At 40.0% G+C, this 15,185-nt stretch overlaps 1 protein-coding gene across 1 annotated transcript in view; it reads left to right on the top strand.

Moving 5' to 3' along the window:
• Positions 1-3,076: 3,076 nt before the first annotated feature.
• PLCE1 (phospholipase C epsilon 1) overlaps positions 3,077-15,185 on the top strand; it is a 138,037-nt gene continuing 125,928 nt past the window's right edge. The window contains exon 1 of the mRNA XM_056494713.1: positions 3,077-3,209. The gene's annotated coding sequence lies outside the window, so the exon portion shown is untranslated. The remainder of the gene's footprint in view (positions 3,210-15,185) is intronic.

Here is a 15,185-nt window from a genome sequence, read left to right as displayed (position 1 = left end):
ATTTGAGCTGGATGTATTGTCTTTCTGTATCATCAAGCCTGATGGAGCAGTAGGGTATAATGTGATGACTAACAGAGAGTTCTCATGAGAACAGGGTGGACACTGATGTACAATGAGAGAGAAAACTGAAGCATTCTCAAGGCACTCTCTGCTTGGCTGAGAATGTTAAAAAGAAACCATGACCCGTGATTTAAGTCCAGCAAAAAAATACTTTCTTCATCTGTATAATGCTGAGGTTGCCAGGCAGCTCAAAATTCACTTCTGCATAGCTGTGGGAATCCCCCAGAGGAGGCAGAATTCTGGCTGCCTGTAGAGTTCTCCCACCTTATGAACAAATTTAAAGAAAGGGAGGTGACTTTTTTTGAGAGGAGTCACTTCCATTGTGTGTACAAGCAGGGAGAGGTGTCCTAGCTAACAATCCTAACAGCAGCTTTCCAACTTGTCACCAAGGAGCTTCTTCCTAAGTAGGTCTGATTGCAGCAACTTTATTAGACACCATTATTTCTTCATATTCAAATTCTTCTCATCCTGCAATGCTTAGTAGCAGGGATGCAATTTCTGAACTGCTAATTGCATAAATACATTTCAGGAAAAGAGCAGTCCTGCACCTTTTTGATATTCATAATTTCTTCTTTCCTACAGTTTCAGAGAAGCAAATGCCATCCCAGAGAAAATGAGCATCTAATTATTTTGTAGAGAGCACATCTCACTGTTTTATTTGATGTGTAGCTTTCACAGTGTTCAAAAATCTTACTGTTATTAAATAATTGTTCAGCATCCTGATGAAACATGAAGTCTTCAATTTACAGGTGAGGAAGTGGATCTCAAGAATAAAATCCTTAATGCAACAAATTGCTCGAGCTTGTCATTAATTCTTGGTTTGCTAAGTTGGCCCATTGATATGTGCCTGAAGACATGCCTTTTTGGCAAGTCAAGGTGATTTCTCCAAATTTTCCATTCAGTAAAATGCAACACTTCCTTTTCAGTATCAGATATCTTTTATTGTTGGAGTTTTGGAAGTTGAAAAAAAGTGCAAACACATTGTAAAGGAACAGTTATATATATTTTCCCCTGGAATAATGTGATAGCAACTTTCCTGCAACAAATGGAAAAGCAGAGAAACTGGAAAAAGCTTCTGTGGAAAGGTTGGTGTTGCCTGTGTGTTTGGAAGATAATTCATTGTCACTATTGTAAAGCTCAAAACCCATTGCCTGACTTTTTATGAAGGAACTGACACAATTTGTAGTGTACACTATAATATTTTTATTTGAATGTATTTTGAGCCAATATTCACTCTCTAAATATATGAAAGTACTGAAAAATACAGAGGTCACACAAAACATAAGTTGGAAAAAGATTCACTACTCAAATTTCAGTTTTTGTAAAATATTGTCTTATGGCATTTTTTGGATACAATGTTCAATGAATGAAATCCAGGCCATGCTGGAGGCAAAGGGAATGTTAAATTTTCCACAGGACCTGGATTTTATCCAATATATACTGTATTTTAGTATAGAATGATCAATATTACAAGTTAATTATCTAAATTAGTTCAGACTGACCATGTCTCATGTCTCCTAAACAATAAATTATTTAGATGGTATTCTGCTAAGAAGATCAAGGTGCTTTACTATGGTGGATGTATTTTCGTCTCTGTTCTAATAATCAGAACCTGTAAGCCATGGAAAAATTCAGAATAGATAATAAATGTAAAGCCAGGAATTAATAAGTGAATAAATATATAAAACACTATACCTGACCTAATTTGTTTTAAAAATCCAAATAACAACATAAAAATTGTTTGAAAATACGTAACTTACCAGTGGGTAATTTCACTGGCTTTGTTGATGTATTTGTTGAATAGAGCACTCGCTAACAGACTTTCTCCATTGTTATTACTATCTACAGGACATCAATACTCTTGTATTATGCTCATAATTATTGCAATGAGGTGATGAGTGTTTGCTCAGGTAACAAAGTAGAATACGTAGGGATAGATCTGATTTTCAAGTGTAACGTAAATAGTATAATGTAAAGTAGTACGACGAGTTCCTTGCTCTCAAAGAGAATGAAATAAACGAGCTGTAAGTTTCATAGCTCCACAGTGGGACACAATCCCCTCATACCTTTGTTATGAGAATCGGTGCCCTTCACATAAAAACGTACTAAACAAAACCGTGTTATCTATAGCAAACTCTCGCCAGCTTAAAAATTGAGAATAGTTCCTTTAAACTGGAACTTTACGAAACACTTTTCCTTCTTGTACTTCCTATGGAAAAAATCGCAGGCAGAGGTGCACTGGTGCCTTTCCCGAACCGCGCTGTCCCGCGGCGCCGATGAAACCGCGCCGCGTTCCCTGCCCTGCGCTGTCCGCGGAGATGCTGCGCGGCCGCGCTTCGCGGGGCGCTGCGGGCGGGGGGCGCGGGCCCACATTCCGATGCGGTGAGGCAGCCGCGGCCCGGCCCGCCCCCGCCCCGGCCCCGGCCCCGCTCGCAGGGCGCGCACGGCGATGGCGCTGGACCGCGTCCAGCCGCGCGGGACGGCGCCGCTACCCGGCGGTGCGGGGGCGCGGGGCTGGGGCGCTTGGCCGACGGCGCCCGTGCGCGGGAGGTAGGAGGACGCTCCTGCGCGGGCGGCTCCAGCTGGCAGCTCCCAGCGGCGGGACGGACCCGGGGCCGCTCTCGGGCTCCAGGAGTCCCCTCAGCGGGCGCCGCACTTGAGGGACGTGGAGCGCTCCACACGCCGCCCGCAGCGCGCCGAGCCTGTGGGAGCGCGGGGCTGCCCGGGGCACGACGAGGAGGAGCTGCCGCATCCCGTCTGCCTCGTGTACGGGGGATGTTCCTAGCCACCCGTCCCGCGGGAGAAACCCGCTCTCCACCACCGTGGAGGGGCGGGCCCAGGGCAACCCTCCCGGGCGGCCCCGCGCCCTCTGTCCGCGGCTGAGCGAGCCGGCGGCGCTGTCCCGCGGCCCCTCCCCAGCTCTCCCGTCCCTCCCGGGCCCGGCGGGGCGGTGCGCGCCCGCAGCCCCCGCCCCCGGCCCGCCGGGGAAGGCGCCTCGCTCGCTCCGCCGCCCCGGGCAGCGGCGGCCGTGGAGCCCTGGCGAGGCGGGGGCGGCCCCGTCCCGCAGAGCGCTCCGCCGCCGCGGCCCCGCCGCCGCTGGAGCCACCGCCAGTCGAGGAGGAGGACAAGATGCCGGGGTACGCTGAAAGGTGCGTCCCCTGCCCACCCCCGCCCGCTCTCACGGGCGCTTTCCCTGACTCCCGAGAGTGGCTGGCTCTCCCCTGGGGGCTCTATGGGGCGGGTCTCGGCCCCCACGGCTCTCGTGGCCCCTGGGGGTTGCCGAGGGCTGCCCGCCGCGGCCGTGCCCCGGGGCGGGCGGGGGCTCCGCTTTCGGCCATGTTCGCAGCCCCTGCTGCCCGCGCCCTGCCCGCCTGACCTTCGGCTTGCGGGTTGGGGTGGGCTGGCCTTATCCCACGTGCTAGAAATTGTTCTAAATTCATCCTTCTCTCTCTTCCACTGCGATTGTACAATCAGTTGTAATTTTTACGTTAAAGTCTGGCCAAGTTCAGTCCAAGATTGGTGCAGTGCATCGGAGATGTGGCGTTGGAAGGAGCCTGTGGCTGTAAGTGACAGGGGTGCTGCCCCTCTCCCCCCTCAGCGGGCCTCTGCTCTTTGGGGTGCTGCAGGCCCTGACACCCGGGCGTGAAGGGGCAGTGCATTCCTCCCAGCTCCAGACTTCTCTTTGCCCCACTTGCTGAAGTGTTGTTGAGTTAGAAAGACTCAAAGTCTGCAAATACTTACAGAAGTAGTTTCGCTGAAGTGTTTGTAGGATCAGGACCAAAGTGTCTAGGTGTGATGCTTATCTGTTCTGCTGCACCCTCTTGGGATGCCACCAGCACAGGTGATAAAGGGAAGAGCCTGTACAGGTGACTGTGAACTGGGCTTCTTCTGATAAAGGAAACGAAAGAGCTGGATTAAGAGTGGTAGAAATGCCTGAAGAATCAGCTGTACTTCAAGAAACAGTAAAATGTTGTTTTACAGTGAAGCATTTGTTTAAGGAGCAGAATTGGCCTTCTTCTTGTATTTATTATGGTAAAAAGTTTGATAAAGTTTTCCAAATATTTCCATCCTCTATGTTTGTATGACAGTTTGCTAAATATTTCTGTCCTTTACATTTGTGTATTTGACAGAAGATCAGAGAACCTGCCAATTGTGAAGCAGTTACTTAGTAATCATTGCAGAGCCATGACTATTATGTAGTTTAAGAAGTCATGTTTCTCCAGCTACAAATAATCATCTTTGATCTGTGGTATCACATCCCTTAAAAAGTCAACGGCAAACAACCAATGTTTGTGATCATTACAAATATGTGAGCAGTGAAACATGCAAGGTGAAACCAGAAACAGACACTATGTTTCGTGTCTTTGGAAGTGCTCAAGAGAAATTGGCGAGACATAAAGAGTATGTCCAGTCTGCATAAATTGCAGAGGGTTACTGAAAGTCTTGCTTTCTTAGTCATCTAAATAGAATTAATTCTTAACATATTGAGGTGGGAATCTCAGATACTGTGATGAGTTCATTTGTGTTTTCATACAAGGCAAAACATTTATTATTAAGACTTCATGGCTATAGACGATGCAGTGCAGTTCCTGTCCTTTCAGTTAATGCTAATTTCATGGGATACATCTTGTGCAATAAAAAGTGTGATGTTCAAACCAGCGTTCCAAGACGTTAAGACGGGAAAGAAATGCCACAAGGTAAAACTTTTAGATCAAGAAATGTGAAAGCCCTACTGCAGAATAAAAAAACTCTCAAAATTCTGTTTACTGGAGAGCAAGATAGAGCAAGTTCATGAAAATGATAAGGTTAGTCGAGATTTAGGAGATTTGTAATATGAGTAAAATAAATTCTTTGTGCTTAGGTTATCCAAGAGAATATAATGAAACAATTTGAGCACTATTTGTAAGTATTTGTAGAAGTGAGTATTTCTTGTATCAAAGGGCTATTTTATTTAAGAGAAATATGAGTGCTAAGATCCACTAGTGACTAGAACCTGCACAGAAATCCAATATGGGAACAAGGTGCATATTGAAAAGTGACAGTCGTGACTGTTCATAAAAGACTGTAGATTTATAACCACTGGAAACATTTTGCTTAAGTTAGCAGCTCTTCCTTCTTTTTTTTTTTTTTTTTTTTTGAGAAGAGCAGGTATAATTTAGCAATAGTTCTTGAATTTGAAATGAGAAATAGTTAAAGGAAAACTTCAGTTATTAAGGAGGCAAGAAGTAATTAATATATTATTTCATTAGAAGCCCGTGGTTTGTGTAGGGATTTTTTTATTAAACATTAAACTAAGGGGTTTTTTAGTGGACATTTTACTTTATGTGCATATTTACAAAAGCATTTCTTTAGGAGTGTTTTCTTATAAGATGCTGATGACTGCACTTCATAACACAGTTTGTCCTTTTGTCTCCTGTTTCTACAGCATTTTAATGCCAAATGGATTTTGGGTCACGGCTGTGATTCTTAAATTTTATAAATTACAATGATACGTGTTATTAGCAATAATTCATGTTTTGTTTTGTTTTATATACTTCTTGAAAATAGCAGTAACTGAGATGTTGGATAGAAATATGCAGCTCCAGTGTGGACAGGCTTACTCTCATGCCTGTTCACAATGCAGCCATTGATGGTTTTATTGAGCAGTGGCTATCATTTGATTGTGCAGACAGCAGGTTAACAGCTGTCTGTACCTTTAATATGCAGTCTGATTCATTTGTAAATAACGTTTTTCATCATGTCTCTGTTTTAGAAAGCTGTTAGCATGCTAGCATGAAATCCGGGTTTTTCCTTAATTTTGTTCCTTCCTGAACCTTCTTAATCATTTAGAGAGGTGTTGCTTGTGTACTTGAGGACTTACATGAGTGAATACTTATTATGTGAGAGCAGTTCCGCTTACTCTGCATACTGCTTTATTTTTCTTGGCAAACCTATATGTGTATATATATGTATATATCTGCTTTGGGTGGGGTCTTAGTCATGGTACTGCCAGATATTGATCATATTTCACTCCTTGATTTTTGTGAGCAAAACATATATGCTGAAACAAGACTTGTGTTTAAGAGCTGAGATTAAAGTGCTGACAGACTTTCTATGAATTTCCAATACTGGGAGGTCTCTAATGTTTTTATTCTGTTTCAAGGCACAGAATTTTGGTTTTACTTGAAACAAAGAAGTTAATTTGTAAGTATGTCAATGTGGGATCCAAGTCTGACCTCTGGTTTCGCATACTCTGTCATGCTGACATCTCTGTTCAAGACATAATTAATGTCACTGATTTTAAACTAGGCCATCCACAATACTTTCTTCTTAACTGCCCAATCATTCATAAATAATCCAACATGTTGAAGCAGGAACTTGATGTGGCAGCACTTACTGAAACCTGGTAACAAGAGCTAAGAGGAACGAGCTCAACTCCCCACCAGAATTATCCTTCTTCCAGAGCCTGCTACATTGCTCCAATTTATCAAGTGTCAGTGACAGTGCCACAGATAGTACCAGCTCTTTCAGAAGATGATTTAGAGCAGCAGGGACACAAACTTGTGGAGTATGTGATGTGCCCCATGGAGCTGCCTCCTGCATTCTTTACATCCGAAACTCGTGTTTACTTGGCTTAGCATTGGGTGTAGAGACAGTGCAGGCTTGAGTCTTGTACAAGGAAAGGTATTCTGTGGGCCTGTGTATATATTGTGACATTTTACTCACAGTAGTCCCAGGCATATCATAACAGTTTAAATAGGCTGTCCACTGTGGGATACTTTTTATTCTACATTGTTATAAGTAAGAAATATTTAATAACTTGTTACAATATTTTCAGTGAGGACTCCTTATTAAAAGAAAATTTAGTATACTGTTGTATTTGTCAGTTGTAACATTTAATTAGTAATTAAAAAATTAAATTCTCAGGCATTTTCAGTGTTCTTTATGTTACTTATTTCAATGTTTTAAATGAGACACAAAAAGTAGAAACGCTGAGAGTGAAGTTGAAGCTACCATTTGAAAATATTTATTTTTGGGGTAATGGTTTTATTCTATTAGTATGCACAAGTGCTGCATAACTTGCATCTAATAATAGTGTGTTTTCTTAAACAGATGACTCTCCAGTTGCATTGACCTTGCCTTGTGTAGTAGGACCTTGCTGTCTGCTGTTTCAGACAATGCTCTGATGTGAGATCTCTCCTCCCACAGTATTTTTCTCTGTCTGTGCTACAGCATACAGCAAGAATGCTACTGCAGTGATCTTTGGTATTTGAGGTTTTTGTTACACTGCATCTTCTTTCAAACATTTTCATAATGCATTCCTTTACTCGAATACAAAACTCTGTTGCTTGGATTAGGTTAATTTCTTTCTGTAGCGGTACAAATACCTTTCAGCAGTGTTTTGGGGAAAACCAACTTGGTTTCCCTTTGGAATGTAGCAAGATAAAAAGGGGTCATACCAGACCAGCTACTGCTTTGTGTACTACTAACAGTTCACATCGAAGAACAACCTGTAGATTTCTTCTTGAGGAACTTTCTTGATATGAATGCCTCCTTTTTAATTCCTTTAGGGTTTTGGATTTTTAGTATGTACCAAATTGCAAGGGAAAAAGAAAACCTAGTGTTGTAATATCTAGGCTGGTTTGCATTTTGAAGATGGCATTGTGCTTCTGTTCTAATTTTAGGTAATTCTCGTGTTCTGACATTTTTCAAAGATGTATTTTCAACCAGTTATTGTTCAGTTTGGACAAGTATGTTAAAATGCATTTTTAATCAGATTGTTGCATTGGTGGGCAGAGATTTCTAATAATTTGTTAGTATTTTTCTAACTTTTTCTAGACAAAAGTCAGTCTTCTGGTGACTTTCAAGTGTATCAGGTGTTCTGTGACTACGTGCATTGTTCTGCTGAAAGCTGTGAGAAAACAACCTCATTGCAGATATTTCTTGTGAGAGCTTTAAGTTTCTGATCACTCAGTGTGTACCCATTTTGGTTCAGCACATTTATGGAAAACATTAAACATAGAGAAGTATCTCTGCAAGGCTGGAAGCCCCTGGATTTCTGACTGGCAGACAGGCTGAATCCCTGCTTGATTCTGGCACTCCTTAGCTGTGCCACAGGCCACGGTTTTGGAATATATTCAGCGGCAGTGGTGTCAAAGAAGACCAGGCAGATAATGCTTCTTGAAATCTTTGTGTTATGGTACTTCTGCATTTTTTTAGACGAAGAATATTTCTTAATATGGCTTCTTTAGAGCCCTTGAAGATTTTCAGTGTAGCATGAATAGTCTGTTGTTTGAATTTTTACCCCCAAATGACAAAATTACCTTTGTTTTGTTGTGATTTCACATTTTTTGTATTTTTCTTTATGGTCAATTTATGGAATAGACAACAAAAATAGAAACAATAAAATTAAACGGTTGGGCACCTGTTGGAAGCATTTTTGCCTTAAGAGCCAATCAGAATATTGCTGTGATTATTGATTTGAATATACATGTCTTCTCATTCTGTGCTTTTATTCATAAAAGTATAAGCAAGAACTTCAACTTCAGCGATGGTGTTCAGTCAGTAGACTTAGACATGAAATAGGGAGAAACAACATAAAAATAGATGGTTTTGTATGTGTGTCATTTACTAAAACCTCCATGATAATCCCACTTAAAGGCATTCCTTATATCATTAGTCTGGATCATTTAAGTATTTAAGTACAATTATATGGTTTTTAAGTTTGTTTGTTTTTTTTTTTTTTTGGTTGGATGCATTTAGAAAGTAGCTATCAGTATTCCATCACCTTGTGAAATTATAGTAGTTTAGGCCAAGTCCATGTGGCATTGGGTGCTGTTGTTTTCATTGTGGTACTTGTTCTGCCTTTGTCCCCCTAGTTAAAAAGATTTCAGATTCCAATACATGGTTAAACCAACTTTCAGTATGAAACAGAATTGTTTATTAATTCTTTAATTATTCTTTTAAAGATGTGTCAGGTTGAAGAAGAAGGTGTTTTTATTTACCAAACTAGCCTTCTTGGTACTTCAGCAGAAAACATTTGTAGATAAAGGTCTAAAGATGAAACTTGTTTGGAAATGTAGCTGAACCCCCAAATGCACTGTTCAGTTGTTTCCATTCTCACCTAACTTTTCTAGAAGAAAATAAAAGTTAAGTGTATATGTGGCATCCTGGTATAGGAATGCTGTGATCATTAAAAATCTAGCTTTAGCAGCCAGTTTCACTGTGGAGAAAGAGTATAATATTAATACTACTCTTTCTTGTTTGTGTTAAGCAGATATTGTCAACTACCAATTTATTTGTGCAGATTTAATTTGCTTAAATATACTTACGGAAACATTTTGGATTTGCTATAAAGAAAGAATATTCTTGTAAAATGTTAGTTTAGGCCCATGACTAAGAAGGCATTTATGAGTCTCTTAAATTATTCAATGCCTTTTTTTTTTTGTTCTTAGTGGTCAGCTGAATTTTTTCTTGTTACAGCAAATTCTGAGCTATGGCAAATGTTTTTTGCTGGATCCCTGTGTCATTCAATTATGAACACTTTGGAAGAATGTTTTGCTTGCTCTCATTATGTTTGTGCAGCAAATTCAGGAACTCTGTCTTAAAACTTCTTATTTCTGTATAGTAGGAGATATAAGGACTTGAGGGATCAGGGAAAATAGTCTTGTTTAAAATTTTGTAGATTCATTTGTATAAAGCAATATGAACACCTTAGAAGTCAGCAACATTTTGGGTTGTAAATGGTCCTTCTGCTTTACCAAGATAAGGAGATACTAAAATTTTAGATTAAGTTTGGGGGAATTAGAAAAATAATGGGCTCATTTATGATATTAATAAATAACTAAAATAATAAAATTTTCACTATTTTTTCTAGTTATTCCAATCCTTTCTGGGGACATGCCAACAACTGATTTTATTATGAAAAATATGTTGTCAGCAGCGTTTAGAGTATCAAATTCCAAAACCTCATTTTCCTTCCATGGAACCTTCCTTTTTGTCTTAGAATTATTAAACCATTATTGTTCCCATTTTCATTTCATTTTTATAAATAAAGATTCTGTTTTTAAGGTTCAGATTATGAATAATTATATTACCAGTACAACTAGTAATTATATAATAGTACAAGTAGGACGTCTGGATAAACGGTGCCTCTCTGATTCTTACATGGCTGTAAGAATTTGCAATACTGGGAATCCTCTTCAGAAATTAATTCTTTATACTTTGTGAACTGTGATTCTAGATTTGCAAGCCAGGTTCAGTAGTGCTGTGTAGAAATAAACAGTTCCCTAGACAGCAGGCTATAAAACAGGTCAGTGTTAAAATATGCAGTAACATCTTTCAAATGTCTGTATAGTGTTAGACTACTATGCCTGCCTGAATTCTCTTTCAGGATTCAGATATGTTTGGAGTTTTGTTACCTGATAGGTGTTGGAATGGTAGAGATGCACTGATGAGTCTTCTGGAAGTCTTCACTGCCACCTTCCCAGAAGAGGCAAGTTTGTGTATTCTCTTAAAATGTGCGAATACCATTCTACTTTGCCCAAAGCTTAACTTCATGTGTCAACCCCTCATTTTGTTCACATAATCCTTAATCTGCTATGCAAGTTGATAATGAAAATGTTTATCCTTAACAGTCAGTTGTCTTGTTGGCTAGGTACAGAAAGCTGGTTTTGAGGCTAAAATTTCAGATTTTAACCACAATTGCAACAGTACAGCATAGTATTCTCCTGCATAACAGCTTCAGTGCACCCCTGAACTTCATTTTAACCATAGTACTTTACAGAAAGCTGCATAGAATTGACTTCTGAGTTAGTGGGAGTGCCGTAAAAATATTTGAGGAAGGTGTGTGCACAGATTTAAAGCAAAGAAAATTGTTTGGTATGACAGCATTGGAGCTCTGAGGTTGCTGTTGAGAAGAACAGAAAGCCCTGGACAAAAGAAAAAACCAACCTTCACTTGCTTGTTCTTGCTTGTATTTACATTTAGTAAAACTCTCACATATGTTTTCTGTGCATTTGAGTCAAAGATATCAGTGGATAATTAAAAAAAAAAAAGCCTTTTTGTCCTGGTTTTCCTGCCTTACCCATTTTGCTTACAATAAAGCTCTATTCTGTGAGCAAGCATATGCATCCCAATAAAGATTTTAAGGTTTGAGTTGAGACAGAGTCTGTCTCAGATTTTGGCCAGCAAATGCAAAGAAAGTTGGCCATGTTCCCTCTATTTGCCAGAAAAGCATGAAAGCTGGGGCCCCTCCTCTGTCAGAGAAAAAAAGAAGCTCTGATCTTTCTGCATACAGATTTTTGGAAGTATTGAGTCCTTGACATATTCTTGTATGACTTGTCTGTCTCTTGCTTGCTAGATGTGGCCCAAAACCCCCTAGAAAAGACCTCTCATCTGCAATGAACTTATATAGATTAACCTGGGCTTCTTGCTCTAATTATCAGTTTGGTGGTTCTTTTTTCCCCCCCTCTAGTTGCAGTCCTAAATATCAACAATTAATTCCATATCTACAGAATTACAGTTTTTGTGCATGTGGCTTGTCTCTCATGCTACTAAATCCAAGGACCCGATTGCTTACTTTTTCAAGTTTTGATGTCCATATGAATGTGTAATTAAAAAAACATAGATATTGTACTATTTATTGCATGTTTGTGTGTAGACACTTTTAGTACTTGGTTTCCTCCTATTCAGAGCTTTAAAACTTTCAGTGTTCAGATAATCTGACAATCCCTTGAATGATGTATGACTATATGAAATAAGAATACTAAGTTATGAAAGAGATTATCCATAAAATTTAGACTTATTTAAATGTGTTCTGGTATGGTTCAAAAATATTTAATTAATGATTGTCAAATATTTAAAGTCAAAGTATTAAAAGTCAGAATATGGGGTTTAGAATTAATACATAATTATATCTCTTGCACATACTTTTTACCATAACTGTACCTAAAATTATGTAAATGTTGGCGTGTAATTTTTTTCTGGTGAGTGAATCATGAGAACTAAGCAGGTGCTTTGGTTTTTATGGTTATTATAGACAATAATTATTCACACCTGGAATATGTACAACTATTATTCAGTTATATAAACAGTGTACACCCAAACTGCTGGCTTTTTCTCTATAGTTACAACATAGCTGTAGTGGGTGTAATTTTTATTTTTCAGAGAGGTCACATGTAAGATCAGAAGTGCTGAAATGCATACATTGTATTTTCAAAAAAATGTTGAAATGTTGTAGTACTACTAGCCTTATTACTTCCATAGCTGTTTCTGCTTTTATAAAAGAATTAGAACATTTAAATAAAGCAACCAGCACTAATGAACAAGTAATACACCAGAAAAATATACAGAATCCTTGACTCTTCAGCGTGAGTAGTGTGCTGTGTGTTTCTAATATTTGTTCTCAAATTACTCTCATGAACTGTTCGAAGTTCATCAAACACTTTGAGAGGTCTGTGGTAGATTTTAGGTATGAAGGTAGAGCTTGCCTTTCCTAAACTAAATTTCATTCTACTGATTTTATTTTTCTTAAAGGTGGGTAAAAAGAGAAAGCAGATAGTTTTGGAAATCAGTAAGAAGGTATCATGAATACAGTGTGTCTGAGTATGACACAGTCCCCACTAAATTAACAGGAGCAGGTCTATTAGGAGGTCCTTATGAGATTGCAAGATAAGCTCATAATAAAATAAGAGGACGACTGATAAAAAATTTAAGGATAAAGAAAGAAAAAGGTCTAGAACCTGAAGGAAAAGATGGAAATGAAAAGGATCTACAGGAGCAGCCAACTGTTTTGAGGTGCGGCAGTATCATACCTAAGAAGATGAATGAACAATATTTAATTTAAAATCTCACAGGACAGGTTAGTCTGCATTCATTTATGTATGCTGGTTTTATATGCTCTTTCTTCAGAGGTCATCTACTGTTATTCATGAACTTTATTCTAGATGTACAGGTACTATATCTTTATACCTCATCACCACATTTCTCACACAAACTTGTGAGAAACTGGCTTTTCCTTGTTGGCTTTCTATCAACCAGAAGGTACCAGAGATGAAAGCAATGCCATCCACATTAGAAACTGTTACTATTTGAACAAACATCTCCATACAGTATGCAAAATATTCATTGGGAAAAGGGAGAGATGCAGTCTACCTGTTGCACCTAGTGAGTTCTGGTACAGGTGGCACCCTCAGTGAGCTACCATTTGGAAACACTTTCTCTTCTTATCATCAATGAACTTGACCAGTTTTGGCAAGTCACTGATAGGCATCACCTTGCAAGCTGTCTTGGAGCAGAGTTTTGGTTTTGCACCTTTTTGAAACATTACATAGTTTTTGTTGCAAGCAGAGCACTGTTGCCAGCATCAGCCATTGTTTTGTTCAGAGCTGTGTAGACTGCCCAGACCATTAGTTTTCCTTGCTGCTTTGCCTCCCTTCAGGGATCTTTTTTCGTGCCAGTTATTACTTCATAACGCACTCAGCCGCCTGCTGGGGTCATCGCTGGTTTGAACGGTCTGTCCTGCAGGTGAGCCTCCTCCACTGCTCTGCAGGGTTTTCCCCTCAGCAGGATGAAGTCACTGTTGTCATCTTGCCCAAGAGAAGTCTGATTACAAGGCCTTGGACTGCTCCTTATCTTTCAGTTTGCTGCTTCAGTACTGGCCTGATAGTGTTTGATTCAGCATTTCAGAGTAACCTCATCCCTCTTGGCGACATCGAAAAGTCCATATTCATAGTGCTGTTCAAGTGTTACTTGATAATTAATTTCTTTCAACTTCTTATCATTTGTAGTTGTGCCTGATGGTGAGACCAATGACCTCTCGTGCTGGGGAGTTGCAGGAGGGGTCAGTGGGAGGACAAGCCAAGGGCTGAGACTTTGCTGCAGTCCCCCTGGGTCAAGAGAGGCACCAGTGGGTGAGCTGGGTCCTGATTCTGATCTGACCAATCTGATCAAATGGTCAGGAGCAGGAGAGTGCAGGGCCTGAGCCCAGAGATGTAAACATCACTCAGTCAGAACTGGGGACAGTCCTGAGTTGAAATGGCTCCTGGGCCTGCTTAGGGGTTGCAGGTGGGGCTGGTTATGGCATTGAAGGACTTGGTGTTCTCACAGCCCTGACAATGCCTTTGATAAATACCCACATTGATCCTATCCTGGGTTAACATCATGGAGTGCTGTGCTGGTTGCAGCGTTTGTTCATCGTTATCATGCCCAAGTACGTTACAGAAAACAGAGTGGTTTGATCTTAAACTGTTACAGCAGAAATAACCTTGAGCATTTCAACATGCATGTGCTGCCTCGTTATCTTTTACAGTCCTTTTGTGGTTGTGTTCTTCGGCTTGTTTAATTGTGGCATCAGCTGCTTCTTCTGTGGTGCTGTCCCTTCTCTGCTCAAGTTTAGAACATGGATCAGGCATATGTGCACGCCTCCTCTCTTCTAGGACCATTTTGACCTAAATACAAGGAGTGGAGTTGTGTTAATGTGCTAGCAACAGGGATGCACAATCAAATGGATGCAAAAAAATCTTTCTGCTTGACTGAGAAAGTATATATGTAACACCCATTTTTACGTAATATGTTATTACAGAGGCATATGAATATAAAAATGTATCCTAAGGTAAAAGAACCAAGATGATTTCCTAGCAGCATTTTCAGGTTTTAATGAAACAGTTTTGTTTGGATACTAGCAGACTCTCTGGCACATATTGCCAGTAAAGTCAAAATAGAAAAAAAGGTGTTCTGGAGAAGGAAGTGTCATTTTCCAAATTATGACTGCAGTTTTTAGCCTAGTTTCTTATGGAAATGACTTTGCAAAGGCACGCTGTGTGTCTCTACATATTTTCTTCCAACTTTTAACTTGGCCTGTAGCAATTGTGTTTATTACAAAGTGCAGATCTCAAAAATGCTAGACTCAATAAATTTCATGCAGATGTTACTCAGGTACAGAAGAGTTCTGTAAATCATTTTGGCTGTGAAGAAGTTGCACATTAGTGGAGGGTCCATACAGGGGAAAGTCCTTAGTAGTACTAAAACCTCAGTTCTAAGAAAAGCTTTAGTTGTAAGTGGCATCACTATTATTTCAAAATCATTACTTCTAGTAGTAACTAAGGTATGTAATGCTTGATTATCATGCATTCTTCTGTTTTAGG

This window comes from Oenanthe melanoleuca, chromosome 6, assembly GCF_029582105.1.
Source record: "Oenanthe melanoleuca isolate GR-GAL-2019-014 chromosome 6, OMel1.0, whole genome shotgun sequence".
Taxonomy (NCBI): domain Eukaryota; kingdom Metazoa; phylum Chordata; class Aves; order Passeriformes; family Muscicapidae; genus Oenanthe; species Oenanthe melanoleuca.
The sequence above is the reverse complement of the archived record's forward strand: the minus strand, read 5'-3'. Positions and strand labels throughout refer to the sequence as shown.